Source organism: Crocuta crocuta, unplaced genomic scaffold, assembly GCF_008692635.1.
Source record: "Crocuta crocuta isolate KB4526 unplaced genomic scaffold, BGI_CrCroc_1.0 scaffold3, whole genome shotgun sequence".
NCBI lineage: Eukaryota > Metazoa > Chordata > Mammalia > Carnivora > Hyaenidae > Crocuta > Crocuta crocuta.
The window spans coordinates 17,427,736-17,449,666 of NW_027529934.1; positions in this window are offsets into that span (position 1 = coordinate 17,427,736).

Genomic DNA, 21,931 nt, shown 5'->3' on the forward strand with positions numbered 1-21,931 from the left:
GGAGGAATTACTCCAACTTATAAGGCTGATGAAGTTGGATTCAGAAAAACAATCGGTGGCCCATTCATGCTCTGCACCATTATACAGAGCAGACCCACCCATCTGAAAGAAGACAGGGAGTCTGAGCATCATTCCCCCACTGTCAGCTTGCTGATGCAGAAAGTCAGGGTCCATGCAGAGCTGCTGATTGACTGAGCAGCTGGCTCTTTTGTGGGGCCATATCTTGCTTTTTGGTTATGGTAACGTTGGAGGCTATCATCTTCATGCATGTATCTGGAGACCGAACTTCCAAAAGTTTGTGGGGAAGGACGGGGTGGGGATAGAGAGCAGGTGCTAGTTTATCTGTCCTGGCAGATTTGTCCCTATGAACAAGGTCTATAGGCAGAGTGCTGGGCACAACACTTGCAGAGCTGACGATAGATCAGGAATTTCATTAGTTTGGCTTGTCAGAGAACCCGCTAGTTCCTATATCTCAGGCAGCGACATTTGGACCACAGTGTCCTATCACAGTATAGTGGAGCCACGCAAGACAAAATCACTGGGAATTACTGTGGGCATGGGCATATTAATCTGGCCTCTAGTTAAAGATCTGAGAGTGGAACAAAAGGAAATTCATATTTTCCTACCTGGGTGTATGACGGGTATATTGGATATAGATGGGAAAATAAAGGGGAAAAACTATACAAACTGACCTAAAATCTTAATTCTCTCTAAATCTAGCACTATGAAAAGCTATCACATATTTGTGTGTTTTATTTCCTCAGGTTAGCATCCCTGTCTCTGTCTCCAGAACCTACTAGCTAAGGTCAATCTTGCCTGAAAATATTCGAAAAAGATCCAGTTCTTGAGTCCATCTTCCCCCACGGATTTCATGTTTCAGATTATTGTTTGCTTCTCAAGGCTCCTTGACAAGTCTCTTAGATGGGATCCCCTCCACTCCCTCCCCATAACTGTTGGCCAGTTCTGCCTACTGGCACACAACCTGCCCCCAATCCAGATCCATATCAGACTTCTTCTTGCCCAAGAAAGATATGCAAAATAATACAGATAAGGGAAAAGGAACATAATCCAGAAGATTCAGAGGATTTGCCTACCTCTGAAAGTGATTTTCATTTAGAAATCTGTTTGACATCCTCAATAAGAAAGCAAGAAGTTATGGCCTGTACAAAAGAGAATCAGAAGAAACAAAAGAGAAGATGAGATAAAACCCAACTGAGAATTATGAGTGTGTCTGAGGAGTAACCCAGAAGAATTTGGACAAAGTAATAGTAAATCAGAGACAAACTGATAAAAATGTTTGGACCTAAAAGAAGATTTTAAAGTAGAAAAAAACAGGGGTGCCTGGGTGGCTCAGTCAGTTGAGCATCCAACTTGGACTCAGGTCATGATCTCATAGATAGTGAGTTTGAGCCCCAGGTCAGGCTCTGTGCTGACGGCTCAGACCCGGGAGCCTGCTTCAGATTCTGTGTCTCCCTCTCTCTCTGTGCCCCCCTTCCCAACGCTCGCTCTCTCTCTCTCTCTCTTTAAATTTTTTTTATGTCTTTATTTTATTTTGAGAGACAGAGACCAAGCAGGGGAGGGGCAGAGAGAGAGGGAGATACAGAATCCGAAGACAGTATCCAGGCTCTGAGCTAGCTGTCAGCACAGAGCCTGATACGGGGCTCGAACCCATGAACTGTGAGATCATGACCTGAGCTGAAGTCGGACGCTTAACCGACTGAGCCACCCAGGCGCCACTCTCTCTCAAAAATATATAAACATTAAAAAATAATAATAAAATAAAGTAGAGAAAAGCATTACACAAAATAAATGGGAAAAACTCCCACTTCTAGACGTATATGGTGGGAGACAGGAATGGAACGAAAATTATTTTATAAGCATTCAGACAGACTAAAACAGATCACTTATAAATGACCAAGTATCAGGTGGACTTCATTTAAAGTTTCCACTCTGACAGAGTTTGTAACAAAGTTTGGAGGGAAAAACTTGAAATCCAAGCTACTGTTTAAGTGTGAACCAAGTGTGAATCAATGTGTTTCGGAATGATGGCAAGAGAAAAACATAAGAGGCTTCAGAATACAACAGCATCCATATTCTCCTCTTAAAGAAATCTTGAGTATATATTCAACTAATAATGAATCAAAATAAGAGTTCAGAGAGGAAGCTGTGCTATAAAATATGGCAATGGATATTAAAACCCATTAAGCATGATTCATTTATTCAATTAACAGATATTTATTGACTTGCTATTTATTTGCTAAGCATTGGGAATGCGGCAGTGAAGAAGACTATAGTCTTGGAGCTATGAGGAAATAAACTCAACAAGTAAGTAATCAAGTGTGCACTATAAAGCATGAAAGTAAAGGGAACTGGCCTTAATTTAGGGATCAAGGATGACAGACCAAGGGAAGTGAAATTTTAGCTGAGATTTAAAAGGTTGCCAGAAATTAGCCAGGCAAACAAAAAGAGGGGACAGAATGTTTTAGACAAAGTGAAGAGCTCTTATAAGAAACAACAGAGGACATTTGAAGAATAGAAACATGTTCACTGTGGCTAGAGCTTAGAGATCGGGCTACAGAGGTGGTCAGGAGTTAGATCATGATGATGAGCCATGCTAAGGGGTTTGATTTTTATCCTAAAGGTAAGTCAAGGGATATTATGGGAGAGTTTAACAGAAAAGACCTGATCAGATTTGAAGGTCAGAAAATTTTTTTTCTATGTAGATAAAGAATTGGGCTGTAGTATAGATAAATGAGGGGGTCTGACAGATATTTGGGAGAAAGAATCAACAGAATGATTGGACACTGCAGGTGAGGGAGAAGAGAGTTAAGAGTGATTATTAGTTTCTAGCAGGGGCTACTAGATGATTCTGTTTCTGAGAGTGGAGATACCAGAGGATCAGTTTTGGGGGAAACTTCAGTTTGCAACATTTTAAGTGTAAGGAACCTAGGAATCATTCAAGTGGTGTTTCATGTAGGGAACAGGGTGCATGAATCTGCAGCTAAGGGAAAAGATCTGTCCCTATGTTCATATTTTGGAGTTGAAAACCAGTTGTCAAAAAGATTAGCACAAGAATGTTTACTGTGGTTTTTTCCACAATAGCCCCAAACTTGATACAATCCAAATGTTCATCTTGAGGAGAATGAATACTCTCACTGTGGTGTGTTCCTGCAATGGAATACTATGCAGCAATAACAAATGATGAACTGCTGATACACATAATAAAACAGATGCTTTCAAATGAAGCCAGATACAAAACACTACATACCTTGTTATTCCATCCATATGAAGATTAAGAATATGTAAAACTAGTCTGTAGTGATAAAAATCAGAACAATTATTACCTGGCATTTCTGGACAGCAAGGGGAGGAGGAGAGAGGGGTGAGGGGCTTAAATAAAAAGTGGCTGGAGTGAACTTGCTGCGTTGATAGAGTCATCTTGTGTTTGTCTTGACTGGAGTGTTTTTTACATGGGAGTGTACATTTGCCCTCACGAATCAAATTACAAACATATGATCTGTACACATTACTGTATGTAAATTATGCCTCAATAAAATTAATTAATGAAAAATAAGTTTTGTAAAATCTTTATGAAATTTTAGTGAAATCTTCAAAAGTAACTCTTTTCAAATTGACATTTCTAATTTGCTGAGAAAATGAAAACACTCAGAAGAGAATTTCTACAAGTTCCTAACATTATCATATCTACCCACCCTACATCTGTGCCCAGAGACTCTCTTTCCTCTTGTTCCTAAAGATTTACTGTCCAGTTTCCTAAAGCCAACCCTTCTATTTTGAGTGCTAGATGTCATTCCATCTTGTCTTACTTCATCAAGGACATTAGTAATTGTCCCTTCGCCCTCTTGCACACCAATTCTTCCATCTCAACTGGATCATTACATGATCAAATATTCCGCAAAACATCCCATTCTGAATGACAGAGAGAGAGAGAGATCCTCCCCTGACCTGACATCCTCCTTTGGCTCCCACTTCATTCCTCTGCTCTTGTTATAACAAAGCTCTATAGAAGCATCACCTACATTCTGTTTACAAGTTCTTTCTACGTTTTTTCTTAAACCTACTCCAGTAACAGCATTGCCCCCATCATTCAATTCAAACTGCCTGTCAAGATCAACAGTAAACTTTATGTGGCCAAATCCAATGGTTAATTCTAGTTCATTGATCGCTCTTTTCTCCTTGAAACACACTCTTCACTTGCATCTAGGAATCAGAGGTTTCCTCTTACCTCATTAGTCATTCCTTCTTTGCTGGTTCATCTTCCTCAACCAGATCTCTAAATTTTGGGTTTGGCCCTTGCACCTCTCTTCTTCCCTATCTGTACTCACTTTTTTGGTAAGTGGCTACATCCAATCTTATTGCTTAAATATAAATTATATGTGGACAATACCCAAAATTTAAATACATCTACCTCCTCAAGATCCACATCAAGTATCCTACCAAAGCTTTAAGCCCACAACAATAACTAATTCCCCATATAGCTCAGAAGAAAAATTGCAATATGTATTGAAGGGGAGGAAATACACAGTGAAGCTAGCAGTTAAAGGACAACTTGTATTGTCAAAAATCTGCAAAGCATATTTAGAGTATATTCTAGAGGTCATTCAAAAGAAAAACAGTAAGGTTGGGTCTGGCGAAATTCATTAACATAGGTGCTGTATAGGATTAGTATAGAATTGAAGATTTAATATGTTTGTTCAGTTCCTGGGTGTGACATTTTTCTTGGTTGGTAGTGGGCCTTACTTCAGTGGTGGCCCATAGTAAGTGAAACTGAAATGCTAAAACCACATTAGTATATCATAAAAATTAAACCTAAGGTTTAGGGAAATAGATATATTAAGGCAGAGAGTCTCAATGTTACCACACTAACCTCCTGGGCACCAAGATAACATTCCCTTCACCAAAGCATTACTAAATTGTTAAATAGGAAAGAGTTAGTCAGTCAGTAAAAGCCTTGGTGATAGGATCTTCAGTATCCTTGAAAAACCTTGTATCAGTTGTCCTCTGCAGGCAATGGTGATGCTAGGAAATGTTGCCATGAACTTGGGAATCTTTGATTTCCATAGAATAGTAAGATAGCAGGGGAGGTGAGTGGAGGAGCTCAGATGGCAACATTGAAACATTAGAGACAAGATAGATACAGTCACCATATGAAGCTGCAGAGAGGTACTGTTAATTTTTTTAAACATAAGATATTTGTGGTTGTAATTAATAATTACCAGATCCCTGAGAATAAAATAGATGGGCAATTTCTCAAAGCTTTGCTTGACAAAAATTTTAGATCTTCACGGTGGCATTTAATCATTTAAAAGTATACATTGCTAAATACTTCGCTAAAACATGATGTATTAATACAGGCACTATTAAGAGTTTCAAGGATTTTACACTTTTAATTTTTAATTTATACTTCTAAGATAGCTTAAAATATTCAAAGATGATCAGTATACACAATTATTGAAAAAGACAGGACACAAAACAGGATGTGTAATATTATTCAGATCCTATTAAATATACACATACGTGTGTGTGTGTGTGTGTGTGTGTGTGTGTTTAAAAGACTGAAAAGGACTTCTGGTTTCAGCCAAGATGGAGGAACAAAGACCGGATTTACCCTCCCACCTAAAATAACTGAAACAAAATATACAAAACAGTTTTTAGATATTGGCCAATAAGTAATAGAAAACACTGATTCCTAAGAAAGGGAAAAACAAGGTGAGCCCTACAATAGCCTTAGCTTACTATCTCAAGAGAAATTCGGACCAGAGCACAGGGAAAGAGAATTTAGGTGGAGCGAGCAATCTCCCCTTTAGTTGAGGAGACAGAGCAGGGAGTCCAGGTAAACCAAGGAGATTAGGGTATGCTGGGCACAGTACTGGAGAAGGGAGAGACACAGCAGAAAGTTCTAGAGGTCTGCAGAAGGTCCCCCTTTGAGTTTTCAGCTAGGTACTGATCAGAGCATGTTTATGAAGAAACTACTCAAGGCTAGGGAAATAAGTACCCAGATGTTGCAGAAGGTACAATTTCTGGGAGTCACACAGGAGCTAGGAAAAGTAAAAAATAACTATGAGAACAGTAAATAGTGGAGTTACAAAGGTAAAAAATTATAACTCATGGGGCATTCATTGCCTCAGCAATAGGATAAAAATTAGCTCTGGATTAAAGATTATTCTGGTCTCACCTAACAAAGTTAAAAGCAAGCTTTAAAAGGACAAAAATATTTTTTTTAAGTTTGTTTATTTTGAGAAGACAGGGAGGGACAGAGAGAGAGGAGATAGAGAATCCCAAGCAGGCTTCTGGCCGTCAGCACAGAGCCCAATATGGGGCTTGATCCCACTACCCTGGGATCATGCCTGAGCTGAAATCAGGAGTCAGACACTCAACTGACTGAGCCACCCAGGTGCCACTCTCACAATCTTTTCTTAACCCCAGGTCTGAAATTCAACAATGATGTGAATGATGTGATGTGGGTTTTTAAAATTTGTTGTGCTGGGGGGCGCCTGGGTGGCTTAGTCGGTTAAGCGTCCGACTTTCGCTTAGGTCATGATCTTGCGGTTCATGGGTTCGAACCCCACGTCGGGCTCTGTGCTGACTGCCAGCTCAGAGCCTGGAGCCTGTTTCAGAGTCTGTGACTCCTTCTCTCTCTGCCCCTCCCCTGCTCACGCTGTCTCTCTCTCTCTCTCTCTCCTAGAAATAAATAAAACATTAAAAAAAATTTGTTGTGTTGGGTACAAAGAGTTTCATTCAGTCCTAAAACTTGTCCTTCAGCTATAGGAAATTTTGTGTATTATGTCTTCAGTAATTTCCAATATAATTAGGAAATGTTAAATCACGTTTTTTTAAATTACATTTTTGGTGGGATTTTTTTTTTTCTGTTACCTATTTGTCTCAGTTTTCTCCAAGTTCCTTTTGACTATTTCTATTGGTTTCTACCATGTTAAAAACTTTCCTCAAATGTCTGATGATTCTCAGCTGCTCCTATATAGTAAAAGTTAAATCTCCTTCAGTTATTCCAATTACAAATATCTTAAGTTGTTTAAAATTGTCTCACAGCTGATTCTGGTCTTTTTCAGTCATTTTTTAAAAATCTGGACATATATACAGATATATACATATATATAAACGTTTATTCATTTTTGAGAGACAGAGCTTGAGTGGGGGAGGGGCAGAGAGAGACGGAGACACAGAAATCTGAAGCAGGCTCCAGACTCTGAGCTGTCAGCACAGAGCCTGATGTGAGGTTCAAACCCATGAACCGCAAGATGGTGACCTGATCCAGACTTGGAACTTAACCAAGTGAGCCACCCAGGTGCCCCTATTTATTTATGTTTATTTATTTATTTCTCTTAGACATTTTAAAAAATGTTTATTTATTTTTGAAAAAGAGAAACAGAGCATGAGTGGAGGAGGGGCAGAGAGAGAGAGATAGGGAGACACAGAATTCAAAGCAGGTTCCAAGCTCTGAGCTGTCAGCACAGAGCCTGATGTGGGGCTCGAACCCATGAACAATGAGATCATGGCCTAAGCTGAACTCAGATGCTTAACCTACTGAGCATCCAGGTGCCCTTATTTATTTTTTAATGTTCATCTCATTTGAGAGAGAGAGAGAGCACAGCAGGGGAGAGGCAGAGAGAGAGAGAGAGAGAGAAAGAATTCCAAGCAGTCTCTGCGCTGACAGCACAAAGCCCAACCCAGGACTCGATCCTATGAACTGTGAGATCATGACCTGAGTTGAGCCAAAATCAAGAGTCAGACCCTCAACTGACTGAGCCACCCAGGTGCCCCTATACAGAAAATTTATATTGGATAGTTTCTGTAACTATCCCTTCAATTTCACTAGAATTTTCTTCTGCAGTGTGTTATCTGCTATTATTTCCATCTTCTCTAGAAATTCAGTGTGGATCTCTTTACTATCTTCCATGTTTCTGCTTATCACTATTCAATTTTTCCTCTAACCTGTAGAACATATAGAATATAGTTATAATAACTTTTAATGTTATTGTCTAGTGATTTTATCATCTGTTTTATTTCTCAGTCTTTCTATTTATTAACTTTTCTGCTTATTACAGGTTTTATTTTCTTCTTTGTGTCTGACAATTTTTTACTAGATACTAGACATTGTCATTTTACCTTATTGTATATTGGACCTTCATGTATTCTTACAATTTTTTTTTAATTTTCCTTAATATTTATTATTTTTGAGAGAGAGAGACAGAGACAGCATGAGCAAGGGAGGGACAGAGAGAGAGATGGAGGCAGAATCTGAAGCAGGCTCCAGGCTTTGAGCCTGATGTGGGGCTTGAACTCATGAATGATGAGATCATGACCTGAGCAGAAATCAAGAGCCAGATGCTTAACCAACTGAACCACCCAGGTGCCCCTGCATTTTTCATTATAAGCCTTATAATACTATTTGGCCTTTTAAACTATGTACATGCAGGGGTGCCTGGGTGGCTCAGTTGGTTGAGCGTCCAACTTTGTCTCAGGTCATGATCTCATGGTTCATGGGTTCGAGCCCCGCGTTGGGCTCTGTGCTGAAAGCTAGCTCAGACCCTGGAGCCTGCTTCGGATTCTGTCTCCCTCTCTCTCCGATCCTCCCCTGCTCACGCTGTCTCTATCTCTCTATCTCTCTCTTAAAAATAAATTTAAAAAAAAAACATTAAAAATTTTAAATAATGCTCATTAAAAAAATAAATTATGTACATGCGTGAATATGATAAAAACTTAACTTAAATTTAAATATCTCAACAAAGTAAAGATTTTCCTTTTCTTTTTTTATAATAGTTTATTGGGGCTCCTGGGTGGCTCAGTCAGTTAAGCATCTGACTTTGGCTCAGGTCATGATCTTATGGTTCATGGGTTCGATCCCCATGTCAGGCTCTGTGCTGATGGCTAGTTCAGAGCCTGGAGCCTGCTTCAGATTCTGTGTTTCCCTCTCTCTCTGACCCTCTCCTGCTCACGCTCCCTTTCCCTCTCTCTCAGAAATAAATAAAACATTGAAAATTTAAAAAAAATAGTTTATTGTCAAGGTGGTTTCCATATAACACCCAGTGCACATCCCAACAAGTGCCCTCCTCCCTGCCCATCACCTCCCTTCCTCTGTCCCCCACCCCCATCAGGCCTCAGTTTGTTCTCAGCATTCAAGAGTCTCTCATGGTTTGCCTCCCTCCCTCTCCCCAACTGTTATTCTCCTTCTCCTCCCCCATGGTCCTCCGTTAAGTTCCCCCTAATCCACCTATACGTAGAAACACATGGTATCTGTCCTTCTCTGCCAGACTTATTTCACTCAGCATAACACCCTCAAGGTCCATCCATGTTGCTACACATGGCCAGATTTCATTCTTTCTCATCGCCATGCAGTATTCCATTGTATAGATAAACCACATCTTCTTGAAGATTTTTCTTTTGTTAAAACAAAATTAAAATATGGACAACTCCTTTACACTAGTATGGTGAAAGAAATAAAACTTGTTTGTTTCTATCTTCTTCCAGTTCCATGATTTCCAAGTTTCCTCTTCTCCATGCTCCAAGTCCCTTACATGTTATTAGGTGAAGATTATTCACAGAGAATGAGGAAGAGCTAATAAAAATGATTGATAAGTATAAACAAGCCCAAAAGTTTTGGAATCTAGGACAAGTCTTTTGGGCTGAAACTTTTTAGAATATAAGGTATGAAAAAGAATCATAGAATGTGGGAATCTTCAGAAAGTTTCTTTCTGTAGATAGATTTTTATTAAACAAATACATTCTGCAAATGCTGTCAAGTATAGCAACAATCAGAGGGTCCTCCCCATGCATTCACTCTGCTAAGGAATTCAGCATTAAAGACAAAACTTGCCTAGGCTAAAAACAAAAATAAGAAAATAAGAAAAGCTAAAAATTACTGAGCAGTTGATAAGTGACAAGCATTGTACCAAGCCATTTATTTGCATTATAGCATTTGAAGCCTCACAATCATCTTAGGAGTGGGGTTTGACTATTTCCCCATTCTACATATGGGAAGACTTTTAGAAGGGTGAGTAACTTGTTGGAGAAAGTGGCAATCTGGATTTAAACCCAGATCCTTCTTACTCAAGAGCCCAAACTCTTGTAAACTTCTACTGTGTTTTGAGCAAAACCCAAAATGACAATTTATGGGGTGAGAGGGGAAAAAGATTAGCTATCACTCTGGCTGCCAAATCTCAAGACAAGGCTATAGGAGTAGAAGAGAAAATTATAAGGACCTATTGAAACTGCAAAAGAATGATATTACTTGTGGAAAAATCCCACAGTAGATGGTCACGTGAACACTGCTAGAATAAGCCAAAGTACACGCAAATTAATTCACCAAACACTTACTTAGTAACCTCTGAGTTTCACTGAGCTGGGTACTGGCAATATAATTTCTTTGTATAATAATATAATAAATGTAATATAATATACTTAGAAATTAAGAATTTGTTGAAGAATCACTACAAAATTAGAGGCCTTTTGCTATCCTTAGAACATTCAGTACTATTTCTTAAAAGAAATTAGTTGTTATACTATGGCTATTTCAGTAGAGGGCACTAGGTGATCAAGATCATTTTGAACTTTGGCGGCAAAGCAGTTAATAGACCAATCTTTCAGAACTGTGTAGTCAGGATTTTAAAAAGCACATCAAGTGTTCCAAAATTGGAGTAAGTCATAAACCAAAGAAAAGAGGTTTTGAATATGAATATTGGCAAGATCACTAAGATCAATACTCCAGATGCTTGCACAATTATAGATTTTTTTGAGTGGTACCATTTATAAACTCACTTCCATTACTTCCTTGCAAATCTCTATTAGGGCCACCAGGAAAAGTCAGTTCAGCTTACCTAGCACTTCTGAGGGAGATGGCATAGGGCGTAAGATTTCCAAGGACACTGAGAGTACCTCTCCACCTCCCCACCCTACCTTCACCTGCTACCCAGTGCCTTTTCTTTTACTAAGTATGTGGCCTGGGGGCAAAGTATTTAATCTTAGTTTCCATACCTCTAAAATAGTGATAATTTCTCCCATGATTATGAATGTGAAAATATGTTGCAAATATAATAAAGTTTGTAAGATACTAATAAAGTAAAAAAATATAAAAGAAAGTATAAAGTATAAAAAGTCAACCTATTAGAAAAAGAAATTTCAGAAATGAGTGTGATCCTATATACATATATACTCTTTGGATTCCAGGCCTATGAAGATTAACTTTGGAAACTCCTAACAATAGAGTACTTCTTGATTGTCCAGACAGTTAAAAGCAGAAATCGACAGTCACAATTTCAAAACACTGCCTCCCAGCCCCTTCTTGAGATTTTGCCAAGTCCCTTTTCCACCTCTCCCCCATTGAAGAAGAAATACAAATTAATTCATGGAGATTTACTAAAAGAGATTTCTATAATGTAATAATCTCTGTTGCCAAACTTCTATTAGTTTACATAGACAAACCTCTCAGTGTTCAGGGAGAAAAAAAATCCAGCTGATAGCACTTTTCATTTTCTTAAACACACACATACACACACAATTTGCATGCCTAATTAGTACTATGGTCACTCACCATCGCTCCCAAATTGTCTTGATGTTTCCATAAACATATAGGGTATGATTATATTTTATTTATGTAGGGGAAAACTATAAAGAGCAGAAAGATCAAATGATTTGCTTAAAATGACGTAGTATCAACCATGAAAGTTTGCCTTCTAATCCATCACAGAACAACTAGAAAGCACTGGAACCACATGAAACTACTGGAAAATTAGCATCTTAAGTTCTATTTTATCTATCTTATTACTCATTTATTTATAAAATCAACAAATGTATGTTGAACTGTGACTATATGCCAGACACTGTGGAAGATGCTGGAGACACCATAGAGAAGGGGGGAACCCAATACAGTTCCTACATAATCATGGAGTTTATAATGTAGAGAGGAAGATAAACCTCAAAAACTATAAGGAGACAAATAAAACAGTTGTGAGTTGTAAACATTCTATGAAGGAAATAAACATAAGGGAAAATAGAAAAGAACAGAGGAAAATGATCTTAGAGAAGGTATTCAGGAAGAATCAGGTCAAAAACAGATGGTGACATTCAGGCTGAGACCTGAAAGGAGAAGCAGTGTTGTGGAGGTTACATCCCTCCTGACAGAGGTAATAAATCGCGTGTGCAAACACCCTGAGGAGAGAAAGATCTTGATGTACTGGAGGAACTGAAAGAAGACTGGACAGTCAGAGCATAGCCTGCAAGGGGAGAATGACTTGAAAAATGAGGTTGAAGAAATTAAGTTGAGTCAGGTCACACTGAGTTTTGTAGACCATGGTTGGAGTTTGGATTTTATTCTAAGGAAAATATGAAGTTACTGAAGGATTTCAAGCAGAGGAATGATGTGATTAGATTTGTGTTTTAAGAAGATTCTTTTTCCTACTATGAGAAGAATGGGGTGGAAAGGAGCAAGAGAGGCAACAGGTAGGTGTCTAATGCAATAAGTCTCTCAGACAGATGATGATGAACTCAGCAAAGGTGGGGATGGAGATGAAAAGTTGCTCATGAAGTTGGAATGTGTTTTAGAAACATTCGTGGTTCTACTAGTTATTAGTACACATTAGGGGGAAAAAACTCAAGATGTAATCTTTTCACTTGACCGGATGGGTTCTTTTACCTCTTCCAAAGAACTCAAAGCTCTTATCAAGCACTTCAGTCAATTGACCAAATATTAACTGAACACCTTCTAAGTATATAGAAATGAAATTTGAGAGATGGTACCCTCTTCTGAATGCATACTCAGCTTGGAAATCCAAAGTTCCCTGATTAAAACCATTAGAAAATAACCTAATGCTTAATATAAGACTAAATACTAAGTGTAGAAAATAAGTTCTCAGTAAGGATAAAGAAAAAAAATTGGACTATCAAGGTATTTTTATGGTTCTAAAATTGGAGACTATTTTTGGGATGCCAAAGATGCACAAGGTTTATGTCAATGAACACATTCAGATGAGGAAAGGATTAGAGTAAGATCATTATGGCAAGTGCTTTTGGGAGTTTCTGCTCAGCTCAAAATAACTCTCCCACATCTCTCAGAACTGATGCTCTTGTCACAGAAATGGGCACCTGGTAGCCATGTTTTATTACATGATTCCTAGTCTCATGGCAAGATTACTTAGACTGCACTGGAAGCTTGACCCAACCAAGTCAGGCCAATCAAATTCTCTATGTCAGAAATTCTGGTGCCCCAGAAAGTCTGAATTGGGATTAGGAATAGGGAGGTTAGTCTCTAAACATGACTGGAACTGTAACACATAAAATCCAACAGGCAGGAGAAGTGGGAAAAGCTGATCTGCGGAGAGAATGAGGAAGAGAAAAGTCTTGATTTCTTCATTCTAGAGCCTACTGTGCTAGAGTGCACTAGCCTCTGTACTTCCAGAGTCTCTCACTGCATTCTTGTCCTTGAATTTTGTGAGAAAACTCCATATCCTTAAAGAATTACCTTTTTGCTCAAATCACCTTAAGTTAGTTGCTATTACTTAGAACCAATATGTCCTGTCCAAGCCCAGTACAGTCATGAAAATAGAACGATCACAATGAAAACGGGACAATTACAGCAAAAGATCATTCTATACACAAAACATTGAGGAGGAAAGAAAGAGTACAAGGCTAGGCACCTTCTTTAACAAGCTTACAACTAGTGACATATGATAAACAGCACACCAGAAGATTAATGACCCCTCATGGATGCTGGTATCAAAAGATTCTCTTTTTTTAAATATTTATTTATTTTTGAGAGAGAGACAGAGACAGAGACAGAGTATGAGCAGGGGAGGGGCAGAGAGGGAGACACAATCTGAAGCAGGCTCCAGGCACTGAGTTCTCAGCACAGAGCCTGACACAAGGCTCAAACTCACAACCATGAGATCATGACCTGAGCCGAAGACAAGAGTCAAACGCTTAACTGAGCCACCCAGGTGCCCCTCAATGATTCTTTAGGTAAAGAATTTAAATGACATTGTCAGAAGGGAAAGGGAGTCATGAGTCTGGCACTCACATACTCTGAGGAAGTGTTAATTTCTGGAAATTAGTTTGGCAAGATTCTTAAAATGGATATACTCTTTTCAACAAACAGGACTTATCAAGTCCTTACTATGTGCCAGGGACCCCTAGATACTGGAAATGAAGTGCTAAATAAGAAAGGCAAATTTTCTGCCTTCATGGAACTTACTCTCAGGGAAGAAAAAGTAGAGAGAAAAATAATAAATAGTAAATTAATTACTCTATAGCCCATAATTTCTAGAAATTCACAAAGTAAATAAATAAATGTACACAAATGTAAGCACAAGGATACTGATACATTACGATGTTGTTTACAATATTAAAGAATTGGAAACAACCTAAATGTTCTGTAAGGAATTAATTATACAAATGATAGTATATCCAAATTGTAGAGTACTATGTTCCAACTCAAAAACATTTATCTACTATATGTGAGGTATTATTCTAGTGTTTAATATGTAGTAATTTATTTAATAAAAAGAAATCCTGAAGAAGGTATTTCATTATCATCTCCATTTTATGGATAAGGAGACTATGGCATAGAGAGACTATGGAATGCATATATACAAAATCATATAGCTAATAAGCGGGGGAAGTAAGATTTGAACCCAGAGAAAAGTTTGACTCTAGGAGCTAGCCTCTTAACTATACTGTCTCCTGAAAAGAATTACAATATGGGAAAATACCCATACTATAATTTTTAAGTTAAAAAATTCAAGATACGGGGGCGCCTGGGTGGCTTAGTCAGTTAAGCGTCCGACTCGCTTAGGTCATGATTTCGCGGTTCGTGGGTTCGAGCCCCACGTCGGGCTCTGTGCTGACTGCCAGCTCAGAGCCTGGAGCCTATTTCAGAGTCTGTGTCTCCCTCTCTCTCTGAGCCTCCCCTGCTCACACTGTCTCTCTCTCTCTCTCTCTCCTAGAAATAAATAAAAATTAAAAAAAAATTCAAGATACAGATCTAATTTCACAAATAATTTTAAGTTTAAAATTATGTATATATTTATGCCCTTACAAAGAATTAGGAGATATTCCACAATAGTAATAAATTGTTTTCTCCGAATGATAGGATTACAAGTTTTACTTATTCATCTTTTTTATATTTCCAAAACTGTTTTGCACTTAACCAGGATTACTTAGTAAAAAGGGGGATGAAATTTGTGCTGAGGCTTGAAGGATAAGGAGAAACTATGTAAGAACTGGCAGAAAAGGGGGCACCTGGGTGGCTCAGGTGGTTAAGTGTCGGACTTCAGCTCAGGTCACGATCTCATGGTCTCTGGGTTTGAGCGCCGTGTCTAGCTCTGTGCTGACAGCACAGAGCCTGGAGCCTCTTTCAGATTCTGTGTCTCACCCTCTCTCTGTCCCTCTCCCATTTGTACTCTGTCTGTCTGTCTGTCTCTATCAAAAATAAGTAAACATTAAAAAATATTTTTTAAATGACTAGACATCTTATATGCATTGCCAACTACCCATAAAATAGCTAATGCTACTGGTTGATTTCAAATTACTTTAGAATTGGTAGTGCCTGCTGTTATGGAAGTCTCTGACAATAATTTGGCAGTGGTTCAGAAAAGGAAATGGAAAAAAAAAACTTTATCTTAATATCTATGTATTTGACACTTTCACTGTGCTGTGTGGGAGTTACCTGACACAAGAAGATGGTGGGCCGTTACCCTTCTGTATTCCTGTCACACTTCCTATCACACAATGCACTTTTCTGAATGATGTCTCTAAAACCAACTGAATAAGATCAAAAATGTTTCTCCAGAAAGTCCTAAAGTAAAGAATAAGTAGAGATGTATTTTGGGAAATACTGATGTAATTTTGTAATCACTCTCTGGTCTGACACTCATTCAACAGGTATTTGCATTTGTTAAAAGCCTATAAAGGCAGGATACCTGATGGGAGACTCCATTGTACTGACATAGTCATGGCCCTCAAAGCATTTGTTCCTAGTAAAGAGATAAGTAAACAATTATACATAGTTCAAGGCAGGTGTGATTAAAGTACTATGAGTGGTATGAGCCATATTTTAACCCATTACACAACTGGGAAGAATTACGTCTAGACAGGTCAATTGAGCTTAGAGCTGAAGAATGGTAGAAATTCAATTAACAAAGATGAGGGGTAAGGAGGACATTCTAAGCACTCTACCTGGTGTGAACACAGAAAACCATGGCATAGGGGCACGTAGGTGGTTTAGTTGTTGAGCATCTGACTTCAGCCCAGGTTATGATCTCACGATTTGTGAGTTCCAGTCCTGCATCAGGCTTGCTGCTGTCAACAGAAAGCCGGCTTCATATCCTCTGTGCCCCTTTCTTTCTGTGTCTCTCCCACTCACACTCTCTGTCTCAAAAATAAATAAACCTTTAAAAACAGGAAAGAAAACCATATCATATATTGTTGGTGCCAAAACATAGATGATTTTGAATTCCTGACACACTGCCAGGAATATACACCCTCAGCTCTTTCCCCCCATTTAGCTCCAAGAGGTTGAAAACTAGGCCAACAAACTCTAGACAGAAGATTTGAAAGACTTTGAGATGTCTTTCCAGGACTACCTGAGATGTCCAAAAAGAAAGACCTAAAGATACCAACATTGCAGATTTCTTAATATGGTGGCCAAAAGCAGGTCGCTGTACAGCAAATTTGCCAGTTGACAAGACTTTATCATGGGCTCAGAGCTTACAAGCAGCTTTGTGGTTTAAGACAGATGAGCAAAGGTCACAGTTATCATACTTTCTGAGGAAAGCCTCTAACAAATACGTAGAAATAACCTGTAGGGAAAAAAGACTATGGGGACAAAAGGATATTTTTTTAAAAATCCTCATTAATATCCTCAAAAAAATAGGAGAAAATTTTGCATCCATAAAGCAAGAACATGATGCCATATAGAAAAAGCATTCATTATGCAAACAAAACAAAACAAAAAATAAGCTCTTGTAAATTAACCTTTGAGAAGCTAAATGAAAACTTTAGTATCTGGAAGCTGATGCTGTGGAAAAAATAGAGCAAAAAGCAGAGATAGAAAACGTAGAAGAGCGAGAAGAATTAAAAGTCTGATCGAGATGGACCAGAATTTATTTTTTTTCAATGTTTTTTTTATTTATTTCTAGGAGAGAGAGAGAGAGACAGCGTGAGCAGGGGAGGGTCAGAGAGAGAGGGAGTCACAGACTGAAACAGGCTCCAGGCTCTGAGCTGGCAGTCAGCACAGAGCCTGCCTTGGGGCTCGAACCCACGAACCGCGAGATCATGACCTAAGCGAAAGTCGGACGCTTAACCGACTAAGCCACCCAGGCGCCCCGAGATGGACCAGAATTTAAATAATTAAAGTTCCAGAAAACAAGAACAGAGAAAATGAAAGGGCGGAAGTAAACAGTGAACATATTCAAATTGAATTGAAAGATGTGAATTTCTAGACTGAAAAAAACTTTTACAGTGTGCAGCAGAATCATTAAAAATAGACCCATTGGAAGGCACATCATGAAATTTCAGAAACCTGAAGACAAGGAAAAATTCTATAAGCTTCCAGAGGTAAAAATAGGACATAAACTACAGATCATGAGTTAGAATAATTTTGGACTCCTGTGGTAGAATTCTAACTGCAAGATTTCCCATCCTTTGTGTACATGTATATCATGGATATGATGCATTTCTCCCCATAATTAGGTTTTGTTGTACAGCACAGTTGACTTTAAGAAGTCAGTTAAGTGTCCGACTTCAGCTGAAGTCATGATTTCACAGTTGTGGGTTCAAGTTCCACATCAGGCCCTGTGCTAACAGCTTGGAGCCTGGGGCCTGCTTCGGATTCTGTGTTTCCCTCTCTCTCTCTGCCCCTCCCCTGCTCATGCTCGAGCTCTCTCTCTCTCTCTCTCTCTCAAAAATAAATAAACATTAAAAAAAAATTCTTTTTAACAGAAAAGAAAGCTTTGACCTAATCAGCATTAAAAGGGCCTCTAAAAGAGATGGTGCTCTTCCTAACAAAGGAGGGTCCCCATAACTGGCTTTGAAGACAAGGAGGCCACATGGCAAGAAATGCAGGCACGTGTAGAAGCCGACAAAGGTCTCTCCTGCCAGCCAGCAAGGATATGGGGATCTCAGTCTTAATACTATAAAGAACTACATTCTGGCAGCCTCCTGAAGAAGCTTAAAGGTGAATTTTCCCCCAGACTCTCCAGACAAAAACATTTGTCCAGCTAATACCTTATTTCAGCCTTGGGTTTCAGCAGAGAACTGTGCTTGGATTTCTGACCTACAGAACTCTGATCCAATAAATGTATATTCTTTGAAGCTGATGGGTTTGTGGTGATTTGTTAACAAAAAATAGAAAGTTAATACAGCTTCTTGGCAACAATGACAGCTATTCAACAATGCCCCCCCCCCGCCGTCAAAATACTGAAAAAAAGTATTTTCAAACCTAGAATTATATACATAGCTACCAATTATCTTTGAGAGTAAATTAAGGATATTTTCACACATACAAGGTCTCAGAAACTTACCTCCCATATTCTTTCTCTTAGGAAGCTACTGATGTGTGTGTTTCACCGAATTTAGGGGGAAAAAACAACACAAGAAAGAGGAATATGCGGAAAAAACAACACAAGAAGAGGTGTGAGGAGAACTCCCAGGATGTTGGTTAAAGGAGATCCCAGGATAACATGTTGTAGACAACTGGTCCACACTGGAGCAGGTTAAAACACTCTGGGGACATTTCGCCAGGAAGATTAAATTGAAAGAATACCTAATATTATAGTTGAGAGAATGGAGAAGAGGTTTGGGTAATTGGCAAAGAGCTGAGGGTTGAATTACTGATTGTATATAGAACACTAACTGTGTAACAACAGCTTTAAAAAATATTTTAAGGGAAATAAAAAGTAGTACAAGATTGGTTATCATAGTTCACTACTTGATTTAGTACATAATCGTAATAGAACATTTTATCACAGTGAGATGTCAATGAGACTTAAAGCTCAAAAGTCAAAAGTAGAAAGCAGATGTATAGATCTGGAATACCAAACGAATGAATTAAAGAGCTGAAAAATGCTGCCTCTACAGAGAAATAGGTGAGGTGACTGCTTGTTTTAAACCTTATGAAACTATTTTTCTCCTTAAAGGCGTGTGTATCTTCAATAAAATAAACACCAAAAAGAAGGAGGAGGAGGAAAAGGATGTAGTGAAAGGTATCTCTACAAATTAATCAGATGTAAATGACTTTCTTAAGAGGAAACTGACAACCCTCTCACCATAATAAAGTGTTCTCATGTTAGTATCCATTTGTCAAACAACGGAGCATTATGGTAAATTTTTGAGCAGAAGGGAACCCATTTGTTCCTTCTGCAAGTGGTGATGAAAAGAAATTGATTGAAAATATCTTAGGAAGTAGACTCTAGAGAGTCTGGTGATTGATGATGGATGGTAGGTACTTGGTGATTGATTGCTGGATGGATGGGGACAATAATAACACAGAAGGGGTGAGAAAGGAAGCGTCAGGGATGGTTCCCAGGTTTCTGCCTTGGAGTAGTACCTGGGTGGCTGCTGGTGCCATTTTCTGCTCTATAACAGACATGAAAAGGAATGGACTTGGAAAGGCAGGAAAGAATTCATGTTTGCTTTGAGGCATGGTCAAATAACGTATGTAAGGGACATCCAAGCAGAGAAGAAAAATGGCAACTAGATCTAGAGAACAAGAGTTCATAAGAAAGATTAGGCCTTGAAAAAGATAATTAAGAACATAACATATAGGGGTGCCTGGGTGGCTCAGTTGGTTGAGCATCCAGCTTCGGCTCAGGTCATGATCTCACAGTTTGTGGGTTTGAGCCCTGCATTGGGCTCTGTACTGACAGCTCAGAGCCTGGAGCCTGTCTTCAGATTCTGTGTCTCCCTCTCTCTCTGACCCTCCCCTGCTCTCTCTCTCTCTCTCTCAAAAATAAATAAAAACATCAAAAAATTTTTTAAAAAAGAATATATAAATAAGATGACTAGGGGAAGGGAGCAAGAGAATCCCTTCCTAGGGACAGACCTGCTTTGCTAAATCCATTCAGAGAGGCTATGCTTCAAAAGTCCATGGGAAAATATTTGTAGGGTCAGCAAAGAGTCAGAGACCCTGTGGCTGATGGTAGCATTGGGGAAGGGGGGAGATATTCATCAGGAATATAAAGTTATTTGTTGTGTGGCATGCCTGTAACTCTTTGGTTTTCTTTTCATGAGATCTTTAGTAAAAACTGACTTCTCTTCTCAGTATTTTGTGGAGATTTGTTTTTTGAGAATGTGACCAAAAAAATGATTTGTATCTCAAGATTTGTACAGGGAGAAGCCAGATGTGGTCCATGGAAGGATTGGCTACATGTCTAAAATAATCATCAGCAAAGTATTAGGGGAAGCATTTTCACATGTCTCTGGTGATGACTAATACCAGGCAGAACCCAAAGAAGTCACTGTGGTTATGCAGGAAGTGCTCTGAAGATCGCGATTTTTTTTTAATGTTTTTTTTTTGTTGCTATTGGTAGTGGTGGTGGGGGTCCTATGTTCCTCCATTACTGCTGTTTTTGTTTTGTTTTGTTTTTTATTGAGACATAACTGACATATAACATTATATTAATTTCAGGTGTACAACATATTGTAATCTCAATTCCTAACAAAAATACAAAAGAAAAAGTAGGGTCCTATAGTAGAGAGCAAATGTAAGAGATGGCGTCCAACATAAAGTTATCAGAAAGGGTGGAACCAAATAAACTAAGCCTTGTGAGAAAATGCTAAAAAGGGTGTTAAGAAGGAACCACCCTACCTCTTGAGGCCAGTGGCAATGCAATTCACTGCTTCTGGCTTTGTGGCAACCAAGTGTTCATCAACTGTAATTTATCAACATTCTACCAACATTCTAATGCCACCATCTTCATACCCTGGGCTCTTGCTCTGCTTCCCTTTATATCCTAGCACCTGTCAGTACCTGAAATTGTATCCTATACTAATTAATTTGTTTGTTTGCTGTCCATCTCTGTCACTCCAAGGCAAACTCCCTGGGAAGAGGAAATTCATCTTCAATATTCTTTCTAGAATTGTACCTGTCATATATAAAATTACTCAATAAATATTTATTATCGAATGAATCAATTAATACCTTGCTTCTGCCTTTTATCAGAAATGACCTTTGGATTAAAACAAGTACGAAAAAGTTGGTTAAGAGGGAATTCAAGCCCAAAGCAGAGTAAAGTTTGTATCAAGGCCTTTGAAGTAATGATAATTGAAATTATTATTTAGTGCCAAGTAGGTGTGCCTTGGAGGATGGTACTGAGCACTTAATCCACCTTATCTAATAGAATCTTCAAAGCAACTATTATTATTTCAATTTTATAGATACATTTAGAAACTAAGCTCCCAAAGGGAGAGGGATCTTGTCCAATCTAGCTGATGTACAAGCGAAAGCTCAAACCCAGATCTCTTCAGAGCCTGTGTCCTTAAGCACTCTGTGATTCTGCCTTATGAAATAAAAATAACATGTCCATACTTGGGGCCCAGCCAAATTATCTATCAGGATTCCAAAATTATTGAGCAGCTCTTTATAATTATTAAGGAATTATGAAAAATAGGCTAGGGATAGCAGGCTGCTGATGGGTACATGTATTTATGATTTTTTAAAAATATTTTTTAATGTTTTATTTATTTCTAGGAGAGAGAGAGACAGCGTGAGCAGGGGAGGGTCAGAGAGAGAGGGAGTCACAGACTCTGAAACAGGTGCCAGGCTCTGAGCTGGCAGTCAGCACAGAGCCCGACGCGGGGCTCGAACCCACGAACCGCGAGATTATGACCTAAGCGAAAGTCAGACGCTTAACCGACTAAGCCACCCAGGCGCCCCTGTATTTATGATTTTTAAGAAGAGTGGAAT